We start from the raw sequence: 23328 nt of genomic DNA, 5'->3' as shown, positions 1-23328 counted from the left end.
GCGTTTCCACTTTTTAATGACGTATATCTTTCAATCATGATTAAATGCTCTCTCTACCTCCCCATAAAGCTTTTCTTCCAAGTATCCCACGACTAGGTGAGCACATGAGGGTGCAAACTGCGTACTCATATGCGTGCCCTTTACTGTCGATATGATTTATTATTACCAGGCTTGTGGTCTTGGTGATAAAGTCAATTTCCAAGCGTTCATTTATCCGTCCTCTATGTTTCTCTACCCAGTGTTGACTGCTTCTAGGCCCAAAGTTTGAGGTATATGGTATAACGTTTGGTGACGCCAAAGCTTGTAAATGTAGTACCCTCTGGGAAAGTCGGTGGAATGAAGGTACTGGAGGAAATATATGCCGTACCGTAAATGGTAAATCTTAATAAAATAACATGTGAAAGGGCATTTTGTGTTTACAGATTCCAAACGTAACTTTCACAAAAGTATACACTCACAGAACATATCAACAAACCAGCACTTTATCTGGCTTTGGATTTTATCTAAGCAGTGTCATAAAAAATATTGAAAAGTCCTGTATAAGCAAATCAAATTCTTTCATTGTTAGTTGATATACAAGACGTCCACGAAACATACTCATAAATGATTCCTAAATGGTAAAATCGAAGATATTAGCAATGGGCCCATACCATATTAATTATCTGGTAATTTATGGACTAACGCAAAACATTATCTGACCGGTTGGGTGGACCTTTACAAGAATATATTATTCGCTAAGGAGCAAAAATTGAAGCTAATTCTACAGATTCCGTCACAACTGAGAACTAGAGTATCAACGCCAGAAAAATAATTTTAAATTACATATATTAGAAATTAAATTGCGTACATTAGAAAACAGTATTGCTTTTTGCCTATTGATCCATAGTTGTTTCCCATATGCACGCAGGGTGGTACATTGAACGAATTAGGTGATATATGTCTATGTGTGTGTGTGTATGTATGTGTGAGTGTGTGTGTTTGTGTGTTTGTAAAAATGTAAATGACACAACCAACTAGAAACGAAGGACAAAACAATACGCACAGTAAATATGTCTCTGAGGGAAACACGTGGACGATAATTGGATCGAAGTCAAAAATAAAGAATTCGGAGAGAGCTAAATTGCAGTAAGTACGGGCGGAGATTGAAAGGGGAAATCATGTAAAGAAGGGGATTGTAAAGCAGCAACTTGTTCAATTAAGCATACAAAAAAGTACACACGCTAATATATATATATATATATATATATATATATTATATATATATATATTACTTTATATAATAGCAGCCAAAGAATTCCCCTACTATAAGAAGAATCTATACATTGTCTGGGAGACTCTTCACATAGTAGGGGAAATAGCTAAATTCTTTGGCTGCTATTTCTAAAAGTTCGGCGTGTGGTAAAGTAAATATTTTGCTGAACCCTTATTATATAACGTAACGTTTAAATTTACCATAAATGGTCCTTTTACATAGTGAACACTGCTTGGTAAAATTATTAATTACTAATTAATTAATTTTACCCTTATTATTATTGACTATATATATATATATATATATATATATATATATATATACATATATAAATACGCGCAGGCGCGCTCTCGCGTATGTGTATCTTGGCAGGTGCATTAACTATTAGTGTTCCTACTGACATAATACAGCGTAATTGCTCTTCGTGTTTCGATGTGTAATTGAACTTACGATACTCAGTTGAAAATATAATGAGAAAACATCGAATTGCCAGTATTCTATTTGAATACATGTCATTTGCAGGGAACTTTACTATTGAAAATGTTTATTTAGTAAGGATTTTTGAAGATATTTAACGCTATCCTTCATTTTATCTAAACATTTAGAGCCATTGACATTCTATTTAATTAAAATGAAAATGAATATTCCGTTCGAAGACAGGATTGTCGGAAAGGTTTTCAACGTTGAATACGTGTCACAAAAATTTAACTCTTTTATTCAATTACATATTCAAAAAAAATTTGATTTCTTAAACAACGATAAAATATGTTAAAAGGCACCATTTTTTAAATATGCCTCATTAATGATTAGGTGTACATTACTTAAGTTACTCTATGATTATAGCTGTACCAATGATACATTTTATGAATGCTGACGTGAGAATTATAATTTTCTGTGTGGAATAAAATAGTCAGCTGAGTTCCGACTCCTTAACAATGTCATTGATAGCACCTACCTCACCGCCATACTCAGGTACAAAACAAATATGCCACGTAATGATAGATCTGCGTTGAGAATGCTACCTCGATGCTCGATAGGTATTTTACTGGAACGGTCCATGATAGCTGTTACATGACGATTAAGTAGCGTTGTTAGTAGAAACCCATCTGGTATTAGTTCTTTTATCGTTTATCGTTTATTTGTAGATATTAGAGACATCTATGTTTATCAGGAATTACACCTCTATACTATGCAAATTAAATTTCACAAAATAACGTATTTTATGAAACTCATTATGGCTTTCTGTATTAAAAATATATAAGAGAAAGCAGCATTTGTATAAGTAGCTATACAGTCAACAATCTATGATTTGGATTCAGGTGTTTACAAATCGGTAATTATAACTGGGGTACGAAAAATACATTAATCCATACATATTGCAATTTTATTTTATAGAAAACTAAATGTGGCGTGGTAGAGAAAGAACAAGAGAATTTACTTGAGAATAACATCGGAGTTGTATAGTAAAATATTTTCCTAATACTAAATTTTTGTGTTTTAATAATATCCACCGTGATCAACGTGACCGATCAGGCTATCAGATGTTGTTACACATCGCTGGTCACAATGCGCTCCACATTGTTTTAGCCTTCAAATGACGCCACCCCGCTGGCTAAGCGAGCAGGCCAAAAGAAGAAAGAGTGAGAGAAAGTTGTGGCGAACTAGTACAGCAGGGATCGCCACCAACCCCTTGTCGGAGCCTCGTGGATCTTTAGGTGTCTTCACTTAATAAACACTTACTACTCCCGGTCTGAGAATCGAAATCGCGATCCTACAACCGCGAGTCCGCTGCCCCAACCACTAGACCATTGCCCCTCCACGTTTTAACAATATACTATTATATATCTCAGTACACCATAGTGGTATTAAGTAACCATGAGGAAATAACAATTACTGTTTTACATATCGTCCACAAATATAATTTGGCAAGAAGTGTAATTGATCGACGTAATTATTTTATTAGACTTATTTATATGACATTATTACATGGGTAACGTAGAAAACTGTGTTTCTGTAAGATATCGACACTACTCTCAACTAAGTAATGTTACAGTAAATAAAGAACTTAATCATTCAAATGCAATTTTATATTTTATCGCGTTTAATTTTTTTTTCACGTGATATAGCATTGTGAAAAATGGCATTAAGATTTTCTTTCAAAATTCAATCAGTTTTAACGATCATAAAAGCATTCCACTTGAGAATATGTTTCAGTGTAATAATTAGTGTATCATTAACATGTCCTATATAAGGGAAGTGTAGGATTGTATGCTACTCATAAATAGTTCCTTTAAATTTTACTGAATGCAAAATGATGACAATTACATTTTCAAGATGCTTGAAAAATGTATTCTTTCAGACGCTCAGACACCATTCAGAGCTTAGCTTTTGTCATTCGCATTCTCATTGTCGTTGAATAGATATTCTGTAATATATAATTAAATTTATTTGCTGCTTTTCTTTATTTCCATATCTTTTGTTTTCTTTTTTTTGTGTGTGTATATCCAGCTATATGATTATTAATTCTCAGAAAAGACAAGCTGTCTGTTTAGAGATTCCCGAAATGAATTGAAATATATCTTGGAAAATGATATGATTTCTTCGTGTGTGTGTCTTCTAGAAAGCAAAACTCAACACACGCGGTGTCTATGATTGATGATATTTTTCTGTTGCAAAATTGTATATGCAAATACATTTCGTTCAACTGTGAGGTACTTTATAATTCGTTACTTTGTATTGTCATTTAGTTATAATGTATAATTTGATATTGCTCATCTTTTTCAATTAATTTGATTGGTTTCGATATGTTTATAAATGTGAAATGTGAACATCAGTTTGGAGGAATATTACAATTAAAAGAGTCTACGAATATAAAGACATCACGAGTCTTCATGATAAACTAGGTGCATGCAACATTTGAGGTTTGTTCTACAAGATCTATTCTTGTGTTGATTCGTTCTCACTGAATATCATGTACCTAGACTTCTTTGCATGGAAACCAAAGCAGTTTGCAGGATGCCTTAATGGATATTAACGATTTGCGCTGCAGTGAGCTGTAAGTGTTAGATCATCAGCAAAATGAGAGGGAGAGGCCCCGAGACTCTGTCCAGTATTCAATAAGATTCCTTGCTTGAGTGTGAAAAAATATCTTGAATTGTTTTTGCTGACTATAATTCTCACATAGCGTATTCTATATTTCATGAAGCTCAATAATTTGATATAGTTATAATAATTATAATATAAATTACCGTAATCCTGAGTATCATTTTCCTAAAACACTGTGTAAGAGATTGCTGCAATTCTGTTTCTATCTATCTATCTATCTATCTATCTATCTATCTATCTATCTATCTATCTATCTATCTATCTATCTATCTATCTATCTATCTATCTATCTATCTATCTATTTATCTATCTACAAATAGAAGATAGATACATACATAGCTACATAGATAGACAGATATCTACATATATGTTTGTTCTTGTGTACACATATACATACCAAACCTATATCTTTGTGCACATGAATGTATTGAAAGCAAAATGTAACCTTTTACATATACAAGTATCAGACACTGGATCATAGCCATGCTAGAGTACTGTATTTAATGGTATATTCTATGAAATCAACAACACCACCTATTTTCTTAAGCCTAATGCTTATTCTAACTCTCCCTCTTTGCTGAGACGCTAAGCTACAGGTATGTAACGAACCTATACTGGTTGCTGGTGAGGAACAGATATAAAGACATATTCACAAACAAACACTTGTATATACATTATTTCCCGTCTACAAAATCCATTCAGAAGGATTTGGTTGGCCGGGTGTTATAGTAGAAGACACTCGGCCAACGTGCCATGCAGTGCAACTAGATGCGGAAACGTATTATTGTTACGCAAAGTTGTAATTACACATCCACACCTGCACTTACGTTAGCATTAAAAAAAAATAAATCGTTCTATATAAATGCTGCAAACCTAAATTTTCTCCCGTAACTAGAATTAATTGGAACATATACTGTTTCTAGTTTCTTGAACCAGAGTGTTTAAAATTCGGGTCGTAGCAAAATTATAAATAAAAAGTTACACCACAGTACAGCCTATGTTTTGATGCCATGTATTCCTTATAATTCTAACATATCTTCCCAATATATCAGAATCCAAGTGTTCAGTTATAAAGTATACTTTACTAATACGACTTACAAGATATTAAAGATCATTGGCAGAGAGATATCATTATTATAGAAAAAATATATATTCAAATATTTATTTTATTATAGGCGTATTATGATTAGGTTTACGTAAACTGATTTATAAAGAAAAGATAGGTGTCAAATATTTCATTCCATTCAATGAGAGTAAATGGTTGAATGGATAGGAAATAATATACTTCGTTACCTACAATAAACTGATAACGTATCAAAAGAGTAAGAATTCACAAGCCTATTATTTTGATTTTGCGTCAGTTTGAATTTCTCCTATGCAAAGCATATCATGTCCTTTATAAGAATTAGTTGAAAGAAATTTGGTTTTCTGTTTTGACATACTGTTAAATTAGCATATATTAAACTATAAATATAGTTCACTAGGAATTTCATGAGACCATATACCATGTAAATTAGCGCAAATGAAGTTTTTATATATATAGCGGAGTAAGCACATAAATGTGAAACAAGCTGGAAAAAAGAGAACTCAAATACCAGAGGTAGAGTAATATGCTTTGTTAAAAAGCAGCAGAAATATATCAAAGCTGTTACTCTGAGTTTCACGTTTCCGTTCGTCGGAGAGATTTGTTAAAATTTGAACAAGCCTGTCCGACGAACGGGAGCGTGAAACTCCGAGTAACAGCTTTTGTTATATTTAATAAAGTATATATGTATATATATATATATATATATATATATATATATATATATATATATATATATATATATATATATATATAAAATAAAATTGAAACTCAACATCTGTTTCCTTGAAAATTTTTAATAAAAGGTCTAGATTGAATATAATTAATAAAACGACAAACTTTCTACCGAATCCCAATGAAAATTAAGCCAAGTAATGTTTTCATGGTCAAAACATTTAAACCTTACATTGGAATATTACACACTCCATGACAATGAAAATCTAAGTGTCTACTTTGTTCTTCCAAATTCTACAAATGAGAGCCAAAATCTGTTCCAAAACATGATCGAATGTGTGATCATTCCACAAATAACAATCATATTTCCCGTATATAACGTCTCAATAATTTCAAAATAAAAAGACCAGACACATTGAAAAATGAGACATACATATGTGAAAGAATTATCTGACTGGGTCTACCTCCAATGCGTTTAATTACATATCTGCTTCATAAGAGTTGACCTGCAATACAACGGATCGAAACACAACCATCTAGCGATATCATTAATCCTAACACGCCATACTACAATCATCGCTGGAACATGTTGAATAATACGTGTATTTGATCAGAAATGTCATGTGTTTATAATAAACTCAAAATTATTGTATTATATATAAGTACATCGTCTAATTATCCACCAGAGGTTTGAATCGAAATTTTGTGACAAAATATTTTTCACACAAAATAAATGTCGATATCTGCTTTTATAACTCATAAAACACGCCACAAGATTTAAAATATATATTTAGAGTATTGTTGCGAAATCTCTTATAGTTTAGCAAAAGTGATATACTTTATAATAAAATATGCTACATGACAAAATTCTATATTGCATTACACTGTAAATCTAAATAACTGAATCAATGCACTTTCTTCATCAAGCAATTATCACAGGCGTATTTAAAACACGCACATTCAAAACATTTTGGCATATCGATTTTGAATACAGTCTATTAAGCTAAATACTGCTAATGCCAGTATATCTCAAAACATTTGCGGTCACGCATACGGTGCGTTTTGATGTTGCAATGATAAGTAAGTACATGTGAAACCGCCACACACGTATACACACACATATATCTATATATACATATGTACACGTCAATGCATTTATTTTCGTAAACCTTCCCGTTATATATATATATATATATACACATATATATATATATATATATATATTATATATATATATACATATATATATATATATGTATATATGTATATATATATATATATATATATATATATATATATATATATATATATATATATATATTATATATATACATATATATATATGGTCATCAAAATATATATTATAGAATGTGCAGGATACATAGATAATAGGTAGATAGACATTTAATCAGACTGAGAAATTTATACATAATCACGTTTATTATTTCTGTATGTGTTTGCAATAAACCAAATTCATTCTACCTATATGAAGAGAAATGAAAGCAAGCAAATACTTAATGTTTTCATATATCAAAGTAACCTTGTGAAAAATGCTGGTTTCCAATTTAAAATTGCAAAACATGGAGTGTACGAAAGAAACGAATTACGATCCAAATCATTTTTTTATATACTTTTTCGACAAATGATATTAACACAAACACAAGTAGATAGTTTATTTTACTTTTGTTTTACACTTGACGCATCAGTACTTTCAACAATTATCAATTTGTCTTATGAGTTTTGTTTTAGTGAGCAGTGTTTTTCTAATATGATATATATATATATATGTGTGTAACGCGAACTTAAATACTCTCGTTGTGTCTTTGTCTCTATTTATACATATACATATAAGCATTTATAAATATATATATATATATATATATGTGTGTGCGCGTGTGTGTGTGTGTGTATTTATGTAAGTATATATATAAACATATCTATATCTATATATATATCTATATATATATATATATATGTATATATATATATATATATATATATATATTGGTAGTTTTATCAAAGAATCCATTCATAATAAATTTTTTTAAGTAGTGTTGGTTTGCCACGTGGATATAGTTTTTAGTTCCATTTATTCTATTTCTCCATTCATAATTTTAAATGACGTTTACTTTCCATGGCGCGTATTCTTTTTATACATAAGTTATATTTCTATGGTAACGTAATTTTGGTTTGATTTTTTTAACGGCTAAGAATTTAATTTCACTTCATAATTTGAAACTGACTTGTAAGTATGTATTTTATTTCTCCTTATGTCATATTGTTATTTTTGATATTCTGGTTAATTACGATGTATTTAATGTTGTTTTTCATTGGAGTGTTTATGTATATGAGATTGTGTGTGAGTTTTTAGTTGTATAATTTATTTATCTGTATGAGTGTGGGTGTGTAAATATTGTTGTATATATCGAGTTTAGTGAGTATGTATATGCGTATATGTGAGGGAGTATATGTATCTGTTGTGTGTGTGTGTTTTGCGTGTGTGTGTGTTTGTGTGTGAATGTGTATATCGGTTTGTTATTTAGGTTTTGGGTTGTATGTGTTAATTTGTCTGTGTGGGGAGGGAGTGGGTTTTTGGTGTATATTGAGGTTTATAAGTTAGTATAGCTCCCATTACTATACACATTTGTACCTGTGTGGTAGTCTCCATGTGTATATTCACTCACGGGTATAAATGCAGGGGGTACACGCGCACGGCATGTGCGTGTACCCCCTCACATGTACATATGCATGCTAGTTGGGCTCGATATGTGCAACAATGTAATCGCGCCCGCATACATGCATATGGGCGAGTTGCACAATCAAAATACGCACACGTGTGTGTGTGCGTTCCCTGGTTGTGCAACTCACCCATCTGGGTGTGAGTGGGTGTAAGCGTATTGCTGTGGATGTCGAGCTTGATACGTATGTATATGAGTGTGTATTGGGGGGTTGTACGTATTTGTTGTGTGCATGTGCTTCACGCACGTGCGTCCATGTATGGATGAATATATTGGGATTGCTATGTGGGTAGATATGGTTATATATAATTAGGTATATGTGTATGGGTGTATATATAGTTTATTATTATATTATTATTATTTTTTTGTTTTGTTTTATATTTTATATTTCATATTTAATTGTTGATAGGTTTATTTTAGTTTATATATTGTTTATATATTGATTATATATGGATTATATATAGGTTATATATGGATTATATATTTAAATTTTTTTCATTCATACTTTAATTATTTTAAAATTATTATTTTTATATTTTAAAATATTGATATTTTAGATTGGAAGTCCACCTGAAGATTGTCGATCAAGACAAGAAACAATTGTAGTGGCGGTTTTTTTGACTATTTATTAAAATTTTATGTATTGATTAAGTCTTTCCTTGTTTGTTTTGCAAAATAGTGGTTTTGTCTCTAATAATATTTTATTATATATATATATATATATATATATATATATATATATATATATATATATTATGTGAAATAGAGAGATGAATAATCTTGTAGTAGATTAATCAAAAGTTTAACCGATACCTTAGTAGCAAAAATCACAGCAGTGAACAGCACGGTTGGAGGTACAACCATCTGGCGTTGCAACCGTGCGTTGGTGCGGATAATTGAAATTAAAACATTATTGGTGAATTGAAGAAATGGAGCTGAACGCAGATTGAACAGAAATCGTTTTATTTCATTCTACACGTGTTTCGAAAGGCACAAATTACCAAAATCCGATTGAATAATGGGACCATATTGTGTCTTTCTCTTCAGGAAGAAAAAAGGAAATCCGTTGGAAAAACAAAAACAGAACAGAGGCAGAGCAAAAAACAAATCGAACTGTGCTCCTAAGAGCCCATGGCGAAACTGTTTATCAGTGTATGTTGAGAACCGGTGGCTGAAGAATTCAACAGGTCAGGCATCGGTCAAACATGTGGGTGAGGGTGTATAGATGTTCTTTGTGACCGAGAATAAAGTTCTGACTATTTAAAGAATATTGGATGTTTTATAAGGGGCGAGAAAAAATCTACTTAGAGACGTGTGTGTGTGTATACTGTTCTATATATGTGTGTGTTGGCGTAGGGGTAGAAAACATTTTTTGTGTACGTGTGTGCGTTTGATCGTTCGGCTGTCAGTGGCTACTGCCGTGATAACCGTTGGGTGGCAGAAAGAAAAAAAAAATAAAGAAATTATATATATATATTTTATGTTTTATGTGTGTGTGTGTGTGTTCATCTAAGCCTGCCTTGACAAGGAAACCCCCCGCTGTGAAAAAACAAGCCCCGTTTGTCTTACAGGAGTAATTTCCCTTGCAGTGGTTAATTGTAGATATCTTAAAATCTATTTCAGAATTTGTTACCAAGGGCTATGGGTGCCGGTCTTATTTATAAACGCTATTTAAAGGCCAGATAAGTGTAACGCCGCCAATGGGGGCATCGAAAAGCCGACTGTAAGAGCCCGTTTACCATCCGGCCTCTGGCAAACAAAATATGGAAGAGTTCGGAGACACAAAGGTTGCACTGTCTTCTGCCCCTATCAAATGGGAGGGCCACCGACAAAATTGACCATTCCAGCCTATAGCTTAAGTTCGCATCCTTCAGTCGCCATATTAGCTTACTGAGTCCCGTGGTCTGGCGCTTGTTCACGTCCCGAAAAGTTGCGTAATGGTTGGAGACACGCAAAGACAATCTTGAGGATGATGCCCCTATATAAGTGAAGGCATCTGAGTCCGTGTAAACCTTGCATTGGTAGACGGCGTTTTTGATCTTGGAGTTCACCGACGTGAATCTTACTCTGCTAGGATTGGTTTCTGAAATTAGAACTGCGTTCCTGTCACTATATTCGTTCCGAGACCTGCAGCCGCTTACTACTCTATTTTCCACTACGTCACTATTAACTATAGGAATAACCCCTGATTCTCCACTATCTATCAGAGTGCTGTCATTGCTACTGCCCGTGGTACTGCTATTGCGGGAAATGATGCTGGGGATGCTAAAGGGGCTCTCTACCCTACTCCCATTGTTACCATCAACCACAACACCCCTATTTATAACTATACCCCTAGTGGGTGGGTACTCCTGGCTGGAGCTGAGATTATGTGTCACTGTACTGGCTCTCATATCATTATTACTACTATAATTATTCCTACTGAGCATTAAACCGGAGCGGAAGAGGCTGTGCCTCCGGAAAAAGGTGATAGGGTCTTAGTAAGTAGCCTATTATTATGGGAGGCGATTATCTGGGCGAGGTTTTTAGTGTTGGAGAAAGCTATCCTAACTTTATGTGAGTTAACCGTGGAGTAATATTTGGAATTTCTGGGGAAGTTATTGGCGATGGCTTGTCTAAACATGAGGGGGAGGTTAGTTCTAATCTGCTTACCAAAGGGGATTACAAACCATATATGCTTATTCCTATCAGTGTGATGGGTCGGGACGCCAGCTCTCGCATTTGGGTGGGTGGTTCTCGGATGAATAACGGGTCTTGGGTTAGTGTAAGACCTCCCGGACCGATAATTATCCTTGTTCGCTAAATTAAATGCGGGAGCGACTACCCCGGTATCCGCCGCGCTCCCGTCCTTACTTAAAATGTTAATGTTATTATATACGGCCCTATCCTGATGACCGAATGATGGCATCGGAAGGGCCGGATCAATATAAATTACCTTCTGCCTATAACCGGCCTTGGATAGTGCGGCGTTATAAAAATCCGCTTTCTGCATAAAAATATCGGCACTGGCGGACAGGCCAGACAATCTAAGAGAGATGTTTTTAACCATCCCAGAGATGTTCATGTATTTATATATATATATATATATATATATATATATTATATATATATATATATATATATATATTATAATTAGGGCTTAGTAAAATAAATTACTTTGCCTCAATTGTTGATATATATATATATATATAATATATATATATATGAATATACATATATATACACATTTTTTCTGGGAATTCGTGTTTGTAAGACTCACAACTTAAAGAAGCATGTTGTAATGCTGAAAGGAAGACAAAAATACCGTTTCATTAATAATTACGTTTTCCACGCTGTATTTTGCTACAAAGAAGCTGTTGAACATTTTATCTTTCAAGAGACACTCGTTTCTCCGCATCTAATTACAGACATTTTATGTAATGAGTATTTACCATCTGAAATAATGATTTACTGAATGGATATTACTTAATGAAACCAGAAATGGAAATATTTCCTTGTTATATGATTATGCTCTTAGTTTTATTGGAATTACGTTCGTTAGTAAAACTCTTCCACCTATACATTGGCATTCAGCTGCAACACACATGTTTATGTTAAAGCTTTTATATTGGATATTGCGGTATCATTTACATTTAATGGGAGATATTATATAAGTTATCTGTGTTACTTATTGAATAACATGTTTATTATCGTTCACCATCGGGGAGTCTATTTATTAATATATTCGAGATCCGTATGCAAAGATTAAAGCTTATCTTAAAAGTTATATTTGTGTAAATTCTCATAGTTGCGCCCTTATAATAAATCATTCACAAATTTTTCACACTGAAATTTGTATAAAATATGAGCATCAAATTCGTGTCTAGAGTTCTTAATATATTACCCGTTAAAACGTAGCGCGCAGACACGCAGACACGCAGAAGTAAGCAAAATTATAAAAACGAACATTAAATAATATTACTAACACTCATAACTCAAAACATATCAATAAAATAATAATATCAAAAATATCAGTTATTATTATTATCATTCTTCTTCTTCTTCTTCTTTTCTTCTTCTTCTTCTTCTTCTTCTTCTTCTTCTTCTTCTTCTTCTTCTTCTTCTTCTTATTATTATTATTATTATTATTATTATTATTATTATTATTATTATTTTTATTATTATTATTATTATTACCATCATCATCATCATCATCATCATCATCATCATCATCATCATCATCATCATCATTATTATTATTATTATTATTGGTGTTGCTGTTGTTGTTATTATTATTACTATTATTATTATTATTATTATTATTTTATATCTACATTAGCACATCGTGTGAATCCCAGAGATGTTCATGTATTTATTCACTTTGCATTTCGTTCAGTCTAAAACATTCGTGACTGTTACATCTTCACGCAGTAAAACCCTTGCAGTAATTCCTCTTGATAAAAGAAACTCAAAAAAATTAAATTAGAAAAATACTGATACTACGCATTCACGCAAATATATGTATGTGTATAAGGGGAATGTGCGTTAGTCATCTTTTTTTTCACAAATACGCATATTCACTCATTCACATAGAGGCACGCAGAAATAAACACACCATGAAGTGTTTATGTATGTATGAGTGTTAATGTGTTTTGTGTATTTGTGCATATGTATACACATATACATTCATATGTGCATGCATCCATATATTTATACATACATACATGTATAAACATATATATATATATATATATATATATATATATCCCCGGGATTACTAAGTTCTCGTATATATATATATATATATATATATATATATATATATATATATATATATATATATATACTTTTATGTGTGTCTATGCATGTGTGAAATGCTTACGAATCATGAACGATAGCATTATCAAGAATTTGGATTTGCTTCATATGGAAAGTAGCGTTTGTTTACTTCGTACGGATCATATTTTATCATGCGGTTTCTCTAAATTATCGTATGAATACAAAAATCAAATGCATATTTGTTTTGGCTGACACCGTATAATTGTTTTAAAGTTAAATAGAATGATGCACAAAAATATATTTAGGTATTTTATCTCGTAAAAATGCTTTAATTTTTACAGATGCAATTTAATTGTTGAATAGTAAATTTGCGTGATTTGTTTAGAGTCTGCGCTTTATTCTGAAGTCCAACCGGAATCTCTTTTTTTCTCCTTTTCCTTAGCTGTCTCTGGGACATATAGTAGAAAATCATGCCTGAGGAATAGCGAGACCGTTAGAGTGTCGATTAATTAGTCGCCGTTCAGCTTCTGTTTCCTTGCATTCTGAGAGCCACCTTCATAATGTTATGGCGTGGTGAGTCGGGACTTTGATGCATAACAACTGTCTCGATCGGCACACACATGTGCAGCTATGTATCGAACACATCGTGACAGCGGTCCATCATTTCGCCTATCATATTTAGAAATGGTGGTACTGGTATATATCATTATAAATATAAATTTTCATATTAATTCTACTTATAATTGTGCCAGTAGTTTCTGTTTTTGGTGCTGTCCAAATCTGCAGCAGCCTTCATCAATTCACTATCTCTTCAATCATAGGCCCTTCTCTTCTTCAGAATATACGTGAGCTTGCGTACATGTCACTGATTTGAAATATAAAAAAAATTAACTAATACCAGATAGTTAATAATACGATTATGAACACCATTATTTTGTTAAAGTCATTATTTACATTATTTCTGAGATACATGAGTGGTGTTAGGGTAGATTTCTTGGGAGGGGATCTGCTGGGATTTAAGCGGATCATGTTTGAGTTAGTAATGCCATATATCATTGAATCTTTATATGTTAAAAATGGAAACTGATGTTTGTGATGCGTGTATGTGATGTTGCTTTACTACAGCCTTTGTTGATAATTTAGACTGAATATACTTTGCCTACCTTCAATAATGTATTACCATGGGTATTTTTAGGTGCTATTGAGCATCGTGAACCCTATTACGTTTGTGAAGTCTAATATTTGTGATTTTGGTTGGAGGAGTAGCATTTTAGAATTAAGATTCCCGCACTTGTTTTTGAGGGTAACATTTCTGTAAGGTAGAAGAAAATGAAAATTTCCTGAACGTCTATTTATAATGCATAGGGCTTCAGAATGTTTAATGCGCGTAAGTGTCCGATAAGTGCAGTTGCCTAATGCTGTAGCTTGGTATTTTATCTACGATTATTACAGTCATGTATGGTATGCTATAAAGCATCTTGCTATTGTTAACGATGTAAATTACTCTATAATATGAGGTCTGTACAAAGCGTTGCCCTACTTTATAGTGGGTAGTTAAGAGGCCAGTTGTTCGTAATCGTGACTGGTATATAGTGCCTGAGAAAGAGCTACATCATGCTACGTCATATATTCATTGGTCGCTTCCGGATAAAGAGAACATCAGCGTAGTGCAATTGTCTATTTGTAGGAAATTAAAGTAAGAATGACATAGTATTGTGTTTGTATGAAAATGCATTTCAAATTAGGCAAAGCCATTTACAAAGACATCTGTAATGACGCAATGAAACTATAGAGTGGTTTGTCCTACTCGTACTCATTATGATATGTGATATCAAGGTTTCAAAATGCGAATAACATCTACATGTCTATCTACAACAACGATCACATTGATCACAACAAATGAGCATGACGTGAATCAAAATAAATTGTTCACGTTACTTTCCCCAAAGTTTTCTCTAGAATTGGCGTCGATAAATATGACAAAACAAAATTTTGATCTTAGCCTTCCTACGCAATGAATTTGGTCACTTTAGGTGTTTTATTCCCATACGATACGAAACCGGATACGAAAACGGATCAGATTGCAGACAAACTATTAGAGATAGAAACGACCTGTTGTAACACTAAGAAAATGAAAAAAAAAATATTAAAAAAAAAATCTTAGCAATAGATATCTCCAGAAGATTATATATATTCATGTTGCACAAGGATGTTTTATAAATTACAATGAAAGTATTATTATTTTTTCGGCATTCGAACAGACTTTGCATTGTCACGTATTATATTTCATGCTAGTAGCAAATAGTTTCGTAATTTTTGTTTTCCCCAAATCTATTTTATTTAGTTAGTTGTATGATGTAGAGATGTATTTCGATTGATATTAACTTTGCTCCACCTGTATTAATGAATGATGTAGAATATGTTGTTCAACGAATGTACTGTAAATTCTGTTAGAGATAGTACTGCTGTAGATTACGGAAAACAATTGAGTATGGTTACGAGTGGACTTCATACATAACGTTTATTTGACATTTTTTGTATTAATCTACGACTGTTCTAATAGCCGTTGATAGATTCAAAGAAGAGAAAATATTTTACATGTTTTAGCTTGTTGTGGTGTACCACTTCAATATAAGGTGACACGTTGTATTTTGCTTAGCAGAATTTTTTCCATCATCACGTACTAAGTTCAAATTTCGCCGAAGTCCATTTGGCTTTGGATACATTCGTGGTCGCTGAAATAAGTACTAGATAAGAACTTTGGTTGATGTAATCGACTTGTACACTCCTGCAAAACTTTCAAGGATATTGGTGTTAAATTCTGGCAGAAGGACGGTAAGTTAGGGAGTACACCGCTTACATCAACCCCATTCTTCCACTGGTATTTATTTTATCAATTCAGAAAGGACCAACAGTGGAAACGGACTCGGCGGATTTTGAACTCACTATGTAAAGACGGTCGAAATGTCGCTAACATTTTAACCAGCGCCGTAACGTCTCTGACGTCTCACTGCTTCAGTGGAAAGAAATATTAGAATGCCATTCTTATTATCCCTTATTCTTGAACACTTAGACCAAATAATTATATTGAAGCATTCTCTACTGAATCTATTGGTGAGAACTTAAATTTGTTCTGCCTTCGGTGTTAGCTAATGGGAAGTTTTGAAAAGGATACTTTCATGTTTATATATATATATATATATATATACAATGTTGTACAGCGGAAGAACCATGACGCCAATAATAATGACACACGCACATTCGTCTTTATTGTTAGTCAGTTGATTGAATGCCTAACAAACTCACTAATCGATTGTTGCCTTGATGTGTTGTTTAAACTATCAATCGTTGTTTGCAGGTCAAAGTTCTTTCGTCGCCATCTGAAAATCCAAAAGCAAAGTTTGATTACTCTTCGTATGAGAGGGAATGTCACCGAAATGTCAGAAATGGCGCACGAAATAAAAAATAAACAAGTATACATATATGTCTATCTATCTAACTCTCTCTGTCTGTCTCTCTATCTATCTATATGTCTATCTGTCTCTCTATCTAGAATATATATATATATATAATATATATATATATATATATATATATATATATATATATATATATATGCATACATACATATATATGTTCACACACACACACACACACGCACTTATATATATATATATATGAATATATATGATAAAGGTTGAGTTCACTTTCATCCTTTTACTTCATGGGGTGGGTCCAAACTTAATTCCTAATAAATTTCTTCATATTAAATTGGTAGCTTATTGTAAGTATTTTTTTAAATATGAAAATTATTACAAGTATAAGGTGTGTTGTGAACATTTATGGAACACGTATCCTATATAATCTCAACAAGCAATTAAAGATGGAGAAGTGATGTCAAATGTATAAAATTCTAATCCATGCACAACTAGACTAAACACCACCTACGTATGTTATACTTCATCTTTCATAATCAGTTTATGAATATCCGAAAGAATTATGTGACTCCATATAGTCTTCTGTAACAACGTAATTTACTTCTGATACTACCTTTCTGAGGTGTTCTTGTTTTTGAATTGAGAGGAATGGTAATATGTAATAAATTTAATTTATTTATAATGATAATTATAATTAAATTTCATTATAAGTGACACACAGTTACATATTATGAAATACAAAATTTCTATTTGTAAATCTCAATGACAGTACCCTAGAATAAAGATTATTTGCCAACATAATGTTGTAGTCAAATGGTACTCTTATGTAGCCCCAGGAATAATCGTCTGCAGCTGGCTATACCGACACATTATCTATGTCCAGCCCCATACAGTATTTGTGTATCACGATTTCTAGGTTATTTCTCTTCTCCAGCATATACATATATATTTATGCATACGATGTATTTCTGTATATATGTATGTATTATTAACGCAATTAATGTTGCCACATTACATTTTGAAATGCTTCAATTCTAGATAGGTGTTCTTTTGTGACAATTAAATATCACTTCTGTTGTATATATTGTATATATACTAAATGTAGAATGTAAACGTATTATGAAGTATCAGTAAATATCCTTGCATGTTTAACGACCACAGAACCATTTGGTTGCACACTGATAGGGCCACTACGTCTAAAACCCCTCGTATGTGTATGGCTTATCCAATCCTTTTCGTTTACAAGAGAAACAGAAACTGATTATTAAAAAGGTTCTTACTTCGTGAGAGTTGCATTTACATATGCAGTCAACTGTTGCTGAGACGTTGTGAAGGATGATAATGTTGCTTTATGTTTTAATCACTGGAACCTGTCTTGAGGTTGAATATTTCTCACCCATTTTATTTTGCTCGAGTTTAGTATTTTTAAGCAATTTATTATACCTAAATCTGAAGAGCATTGTTGCATGGATATTTGTAGTTTCAATCTTCCTCTTACGACAAAAATTTCCTGTAGGTCTTGTTAGCCTGAAGAAGCCGCTTTATGGAACACTGTGTTGGAGAAACCATTTGACTGCATATGCTTGCAGTCAAATGATTACATTAAAGTTTAATTATCTAAAAAATATTTTAAAACGGAGCAGTTATATAACGATATGCAGTTGTGAAACGTTTTTTGAATTATTAATTCCATTTCCTTTTCTGTTGCATGTGGCTTCATTTTGAAATGTAAGTCTCTGCTTTGCTTCGGAAATCAAATATATAGCCCAAAGTACATAAAATTCATTTTGAATACATTATGAAATTTTGTTGAAGGAACGTTGACGTTGCAAATATTTCTATACATCGATCGAAAAGGCTTTATGATATTAAAAAAGTAAAAATAGAAAAGATATAATTTTGAAATGTTATTTACACATAATATTGGGAATTAATGCCCACACACATAATACATACACACATACACACGCATATAAATACATGTGTATATTTGTACGTGCTTTTGTAGCGTATCATATTTCTTTCTTTTGGATTGATATAAAATAGAATGTTCTAAATTTTTTATCGTAGTTGTACCATGATTAACGAGGAAATGTGGATATATTAGACATATGTCATTCCTTTCCTTCTGGAGATTTGGAAAGAATAGCGACTATAATAAAAGTAACAATAACAGAATGCATATCCTTTAATGAATATATAACACACTTGTATTCAATAATCAAAGTATTATTGCTATTTGTATTGAAGTAATCTGTAAAAGCACATGATAAAAATATACACAAAGAGAATGCACAGACATTTTCTTTTATTCGATGCTTAATTTTTTTATTTTCTTTTGAGAGTATCTTTAACTAATCTACTATAGCAAATATAAAACTGCGACATCGCTTTCTCAGATGAAGTATTATGTAATTTTAATCATTCCATTAATATCCTGTAAAGATTAATCACATCATTATTGGCCTAAACAGAAATAGGGAAATATAAAAAGTACATTACGGTGATATAGTTCGCCTTGCTCTTAGTAATATTTCATTTAAAACAAAGATATTAACCCATAAATGTGTAGTAAAACAAAATGCTGCATGAAATTTATGAATTTGCGTCTTATTTATATGTATTTAGACATGTTTTACATCCACATGCTGGTTAAGAAAAATATGTCTTATAGAAGAAATGCTCAGCTAATCTCATTAATGTTGTAAATGATATTTTTTGATATCAACATATAATATATAAGACACCCGTTGATTTGCTTTTGTCACGAAAACCAATTATAAATGGATGATGTACTTATAAATATCCGTAAGTTATAAAGTTCTCATTTGAGACAGATGTCAAACAAACGTATCTAAATTTTCACAACACAAAAAATAGATATATCGCAATCTACTTGGCAACATCATTTAATGTCTACAGAGAAATTGCTATAAAAAAAGAGAGCCCAGAGGAGACAAAATAAATAACTGATACAAAAGATGCGAATGCAGGTACTTGACCACAAATCGTGTCATATGGATATGTGTGAGAAAATTGATATGAAATGTTGGCACAAGGCTACGTAGAAGTGGATCATTGTATTACTAATACAGTTTGTATCAAAACAGTTGTGCATTAAATGTAAAATAAGGCATGTGGAAAATGTTCGAAATATGAAAGCACACACATATTTGTACGTAACTTTTTCTGCTGATCATCCTAGTTCAAATATATTCCCTAATGGTTCATCTGCCACATAACAATTAGGGACGTTATACATTCCTCCTCCACTTCCACTCACTCCCTCCTCCCACCCTCTCTCTTCCTCTCCCTCCCCTCCTCCCCCTCCTCCCTCCTCCACCTCCACCTTTCGCTTCCCTTCCTCCACCTCCACCATTCCTCTTCAACCTCCCCCATCGTACTGCTATTACTGCTGCTGCTGTTGCTTCTGATGATGATAATGATAATGATAATATACAATATTTACTTTATCGATCACAGGTGTCGAATACAAAGCAAAAAGGGCAATATAAAGCAAGTGATATGTGGAGCTTAGTTCAAAATTGCATGTACACAAGAAAACAATAACAATTAAAAAGATTTAAATAAAAAAAGTCATCCAATGAGACAAAAGAACCTCACATCCACTGGTCACACCGACCGCTAAGAGTATTTTAGGCTGGCACGCATCTCCACCTCAACGCCTCCGACTAATAAGAGGCAAAACAACCCACAAACACAAAACACGCTCAGTACAGCAATTATCCAGTAAAATAAACTTCCATGAGCAACTCAATTAACCAACGCACAATATATGCAGCAAATATAACAAACATCTGCAACGCACTCGAAGAGAATACAGCTGACACAATACAATATCGGGAGAATTTGCACACTCCCAACAACAGGAAAGAACATGCAATGCAACACACTCCAACAACACGTAGGTGTATCAGGTGATGCAGTAGAAATTTGCCTGAAACTATTGTGGAACAATTATATTAATAATATTACGGAGATGTACTCGCATAGCAAGTAATTTGATCTGAGATCGTGTGCTGAAACGAAAACAATTGCAGCGTGGAAGATGTTTATAGCCATTTAAGAAACACACAAAAGCCGTTCGATTCACTTCAACATTTAAGTTTAATTTGTCAAAATATTTTCGTCGCTAAAATCCGCGACCTGTTCACTGACAAAAATCCGTGCTGCATCTGACGTGCATTTTTGTCAGTGAACAGGTCGCGGATTTTAGCGTCAAAAATATTTTGACAAATTAAACTTAAATGTTGAAGTGAATCGAACGGCTTTTGCATGTTTCTTAAATGGCTTATAAACACCTTCCACGCTACAATTGTATATCAATAATAGTAATTCATAAAATCAAATCTCTTGACAAATGGCATCAGCGTCACCCTGAGGCTATAACTAAGGGAGAAAATGTAACGATTCCTTGGGACTTTCCAGTACATACAGACGTGAGCATCAAAGCTAATAAACCAGATATTGTTATGAAAGACCAAACAATAAAACATATTTATTGAGAGACATGGCCATAACTTGTGATCATAATATCTCGGCAAAAGAATTTGATGAGCTCAGAAAATGTAAAGATTTGCTGATTGAAATCGGAAAAAATACGTCCTCTCAAGACAGTTACAACAGCAGTGATTGCAAGATAACTTGGAAGGAACAAAAGAGGAAAAGAACATCAATTTCGGACACAAACTATTAAGAAGATACTCTCTGGTTTACCATCCATTCACATGTATTGAGAAGAGCAATGTCGCTGTGAATTTTCTTTCCTTTTCCCAATTTACTTGATTTGTTTTGGTCTTCATTTCTTTCTATTTTCCTTCTTTCCTTTGTCTTTCTTTCTTTCTTCCCCTTCTTTTTCTATCACACGACTTTGTGAATTAACAACACGGTGTGTTTATTTGAATGGTTTATTTGAATGGTTGGGAAGATACTCGGCAAGAAATGGAAGCATAATAGAAAGAAGATAATAATAATAATAATATAATAATAATAATAATAATAATAATAATAATAATAATAATAATAATAATCGCTTCTACTATTGGGGGAGTGAATTTTTTTAACACCAAATTCTCGTAAATTTAAATATTCATTGAATTCACTGCGTCCAATTTTTCATAAAACTAAATATTCATTGTTTTCACTGTGGAGTAGATTATAATGTTTAATAACAAATAGTATTAATTCGTTGCAGGCAATATTTTACGTAATCATTTGCAACACTTTGTCATTCTCTCTCACCTCTATTTTCATGAATGATAATATAATAATACCTGTATAACTTTGATACGAGACACAATTTCAAGAATATCAACAGTTTCTGGAGTTTGTTAAATGACATGTTTTGATACAATGAAACTTCTTTAATGTACCGGTATTTTTATTTTTAATAAAGATGTGATGGCTGACCGTTAGTACAGAGAGACATACAAATAAGAAAGAAGAAAGCAAAGGACCACTGATGCGGTCATAGGAGTGTGACGAAAGAACTCTGGCCGAAAGAAGATTAAGATTAATGTAAAAAAATAAATAACGCTGAAGCAAAATAACACCAAATATACAGTGTGCGTGTTTTTATTGGCTAACCTGGCAAAATTACCTTTCCTAAATACAACAGACGATTTCACATCAAAAATCTTTCAAAACAAATATATAAACTTATATATATATATATATATTTATATGCATACGTACACACACACACATATATATATAGTATCTATCTCGGTATCTTTTAGTCTGCCTATGCCTATCATTGTATAAATATTCAGGGTATATAGAATGTTAAAATAGTGGAACAATTCGTTAAAAAGATTTTCGCAGAAAAAAGCGCGCCAATGATATTTACGGAGAATATTTTAACAACATATTCATCCACATTGATCAGCTATTGGAATTTTGTTTAATATTTTACTTATCCTTTCTTGCCGCATATAATAAAAGACAATAAGAGAAAAACAATACTAAAATTCGAAGTAATGCTATACCATATTATATTATTTACATCTTGTGAGATACATTTGCCGTAACATCATATCTTTCTTTAAAAAGCATTATTATCGTCGGTCTTTTAAGGAGGAAACCATCAGTATAAGGTATAATATTCATACCATGTTCTGAGCTCTACTTATGACAAAATAAAACACGCAACTTTGGAACCTGAAGTTCCTTTATCGGTAAACATTTACTATTAATTGAATACTCCCAAACAAACAAACAGGGATCGGTTTGTTACTCGCCAACGTCGAATTCCAGACC

This window comes from Octopus sinensis, linkage group LG15 (genome assembly GCF_006345805.1).
Source record: "Octopus sinensis linkage group LG15, ASM634580v1, whole genome shotgun sequence".
Lineage (NCBI taxonomy): Eukaryota > Metazoa > Mollusca > Cephalopoda > Octopoda > Octopodidae > Octopus > Octopus sinensis.
Note: the sequence above shows the minus strand (reverse complement) of the source record.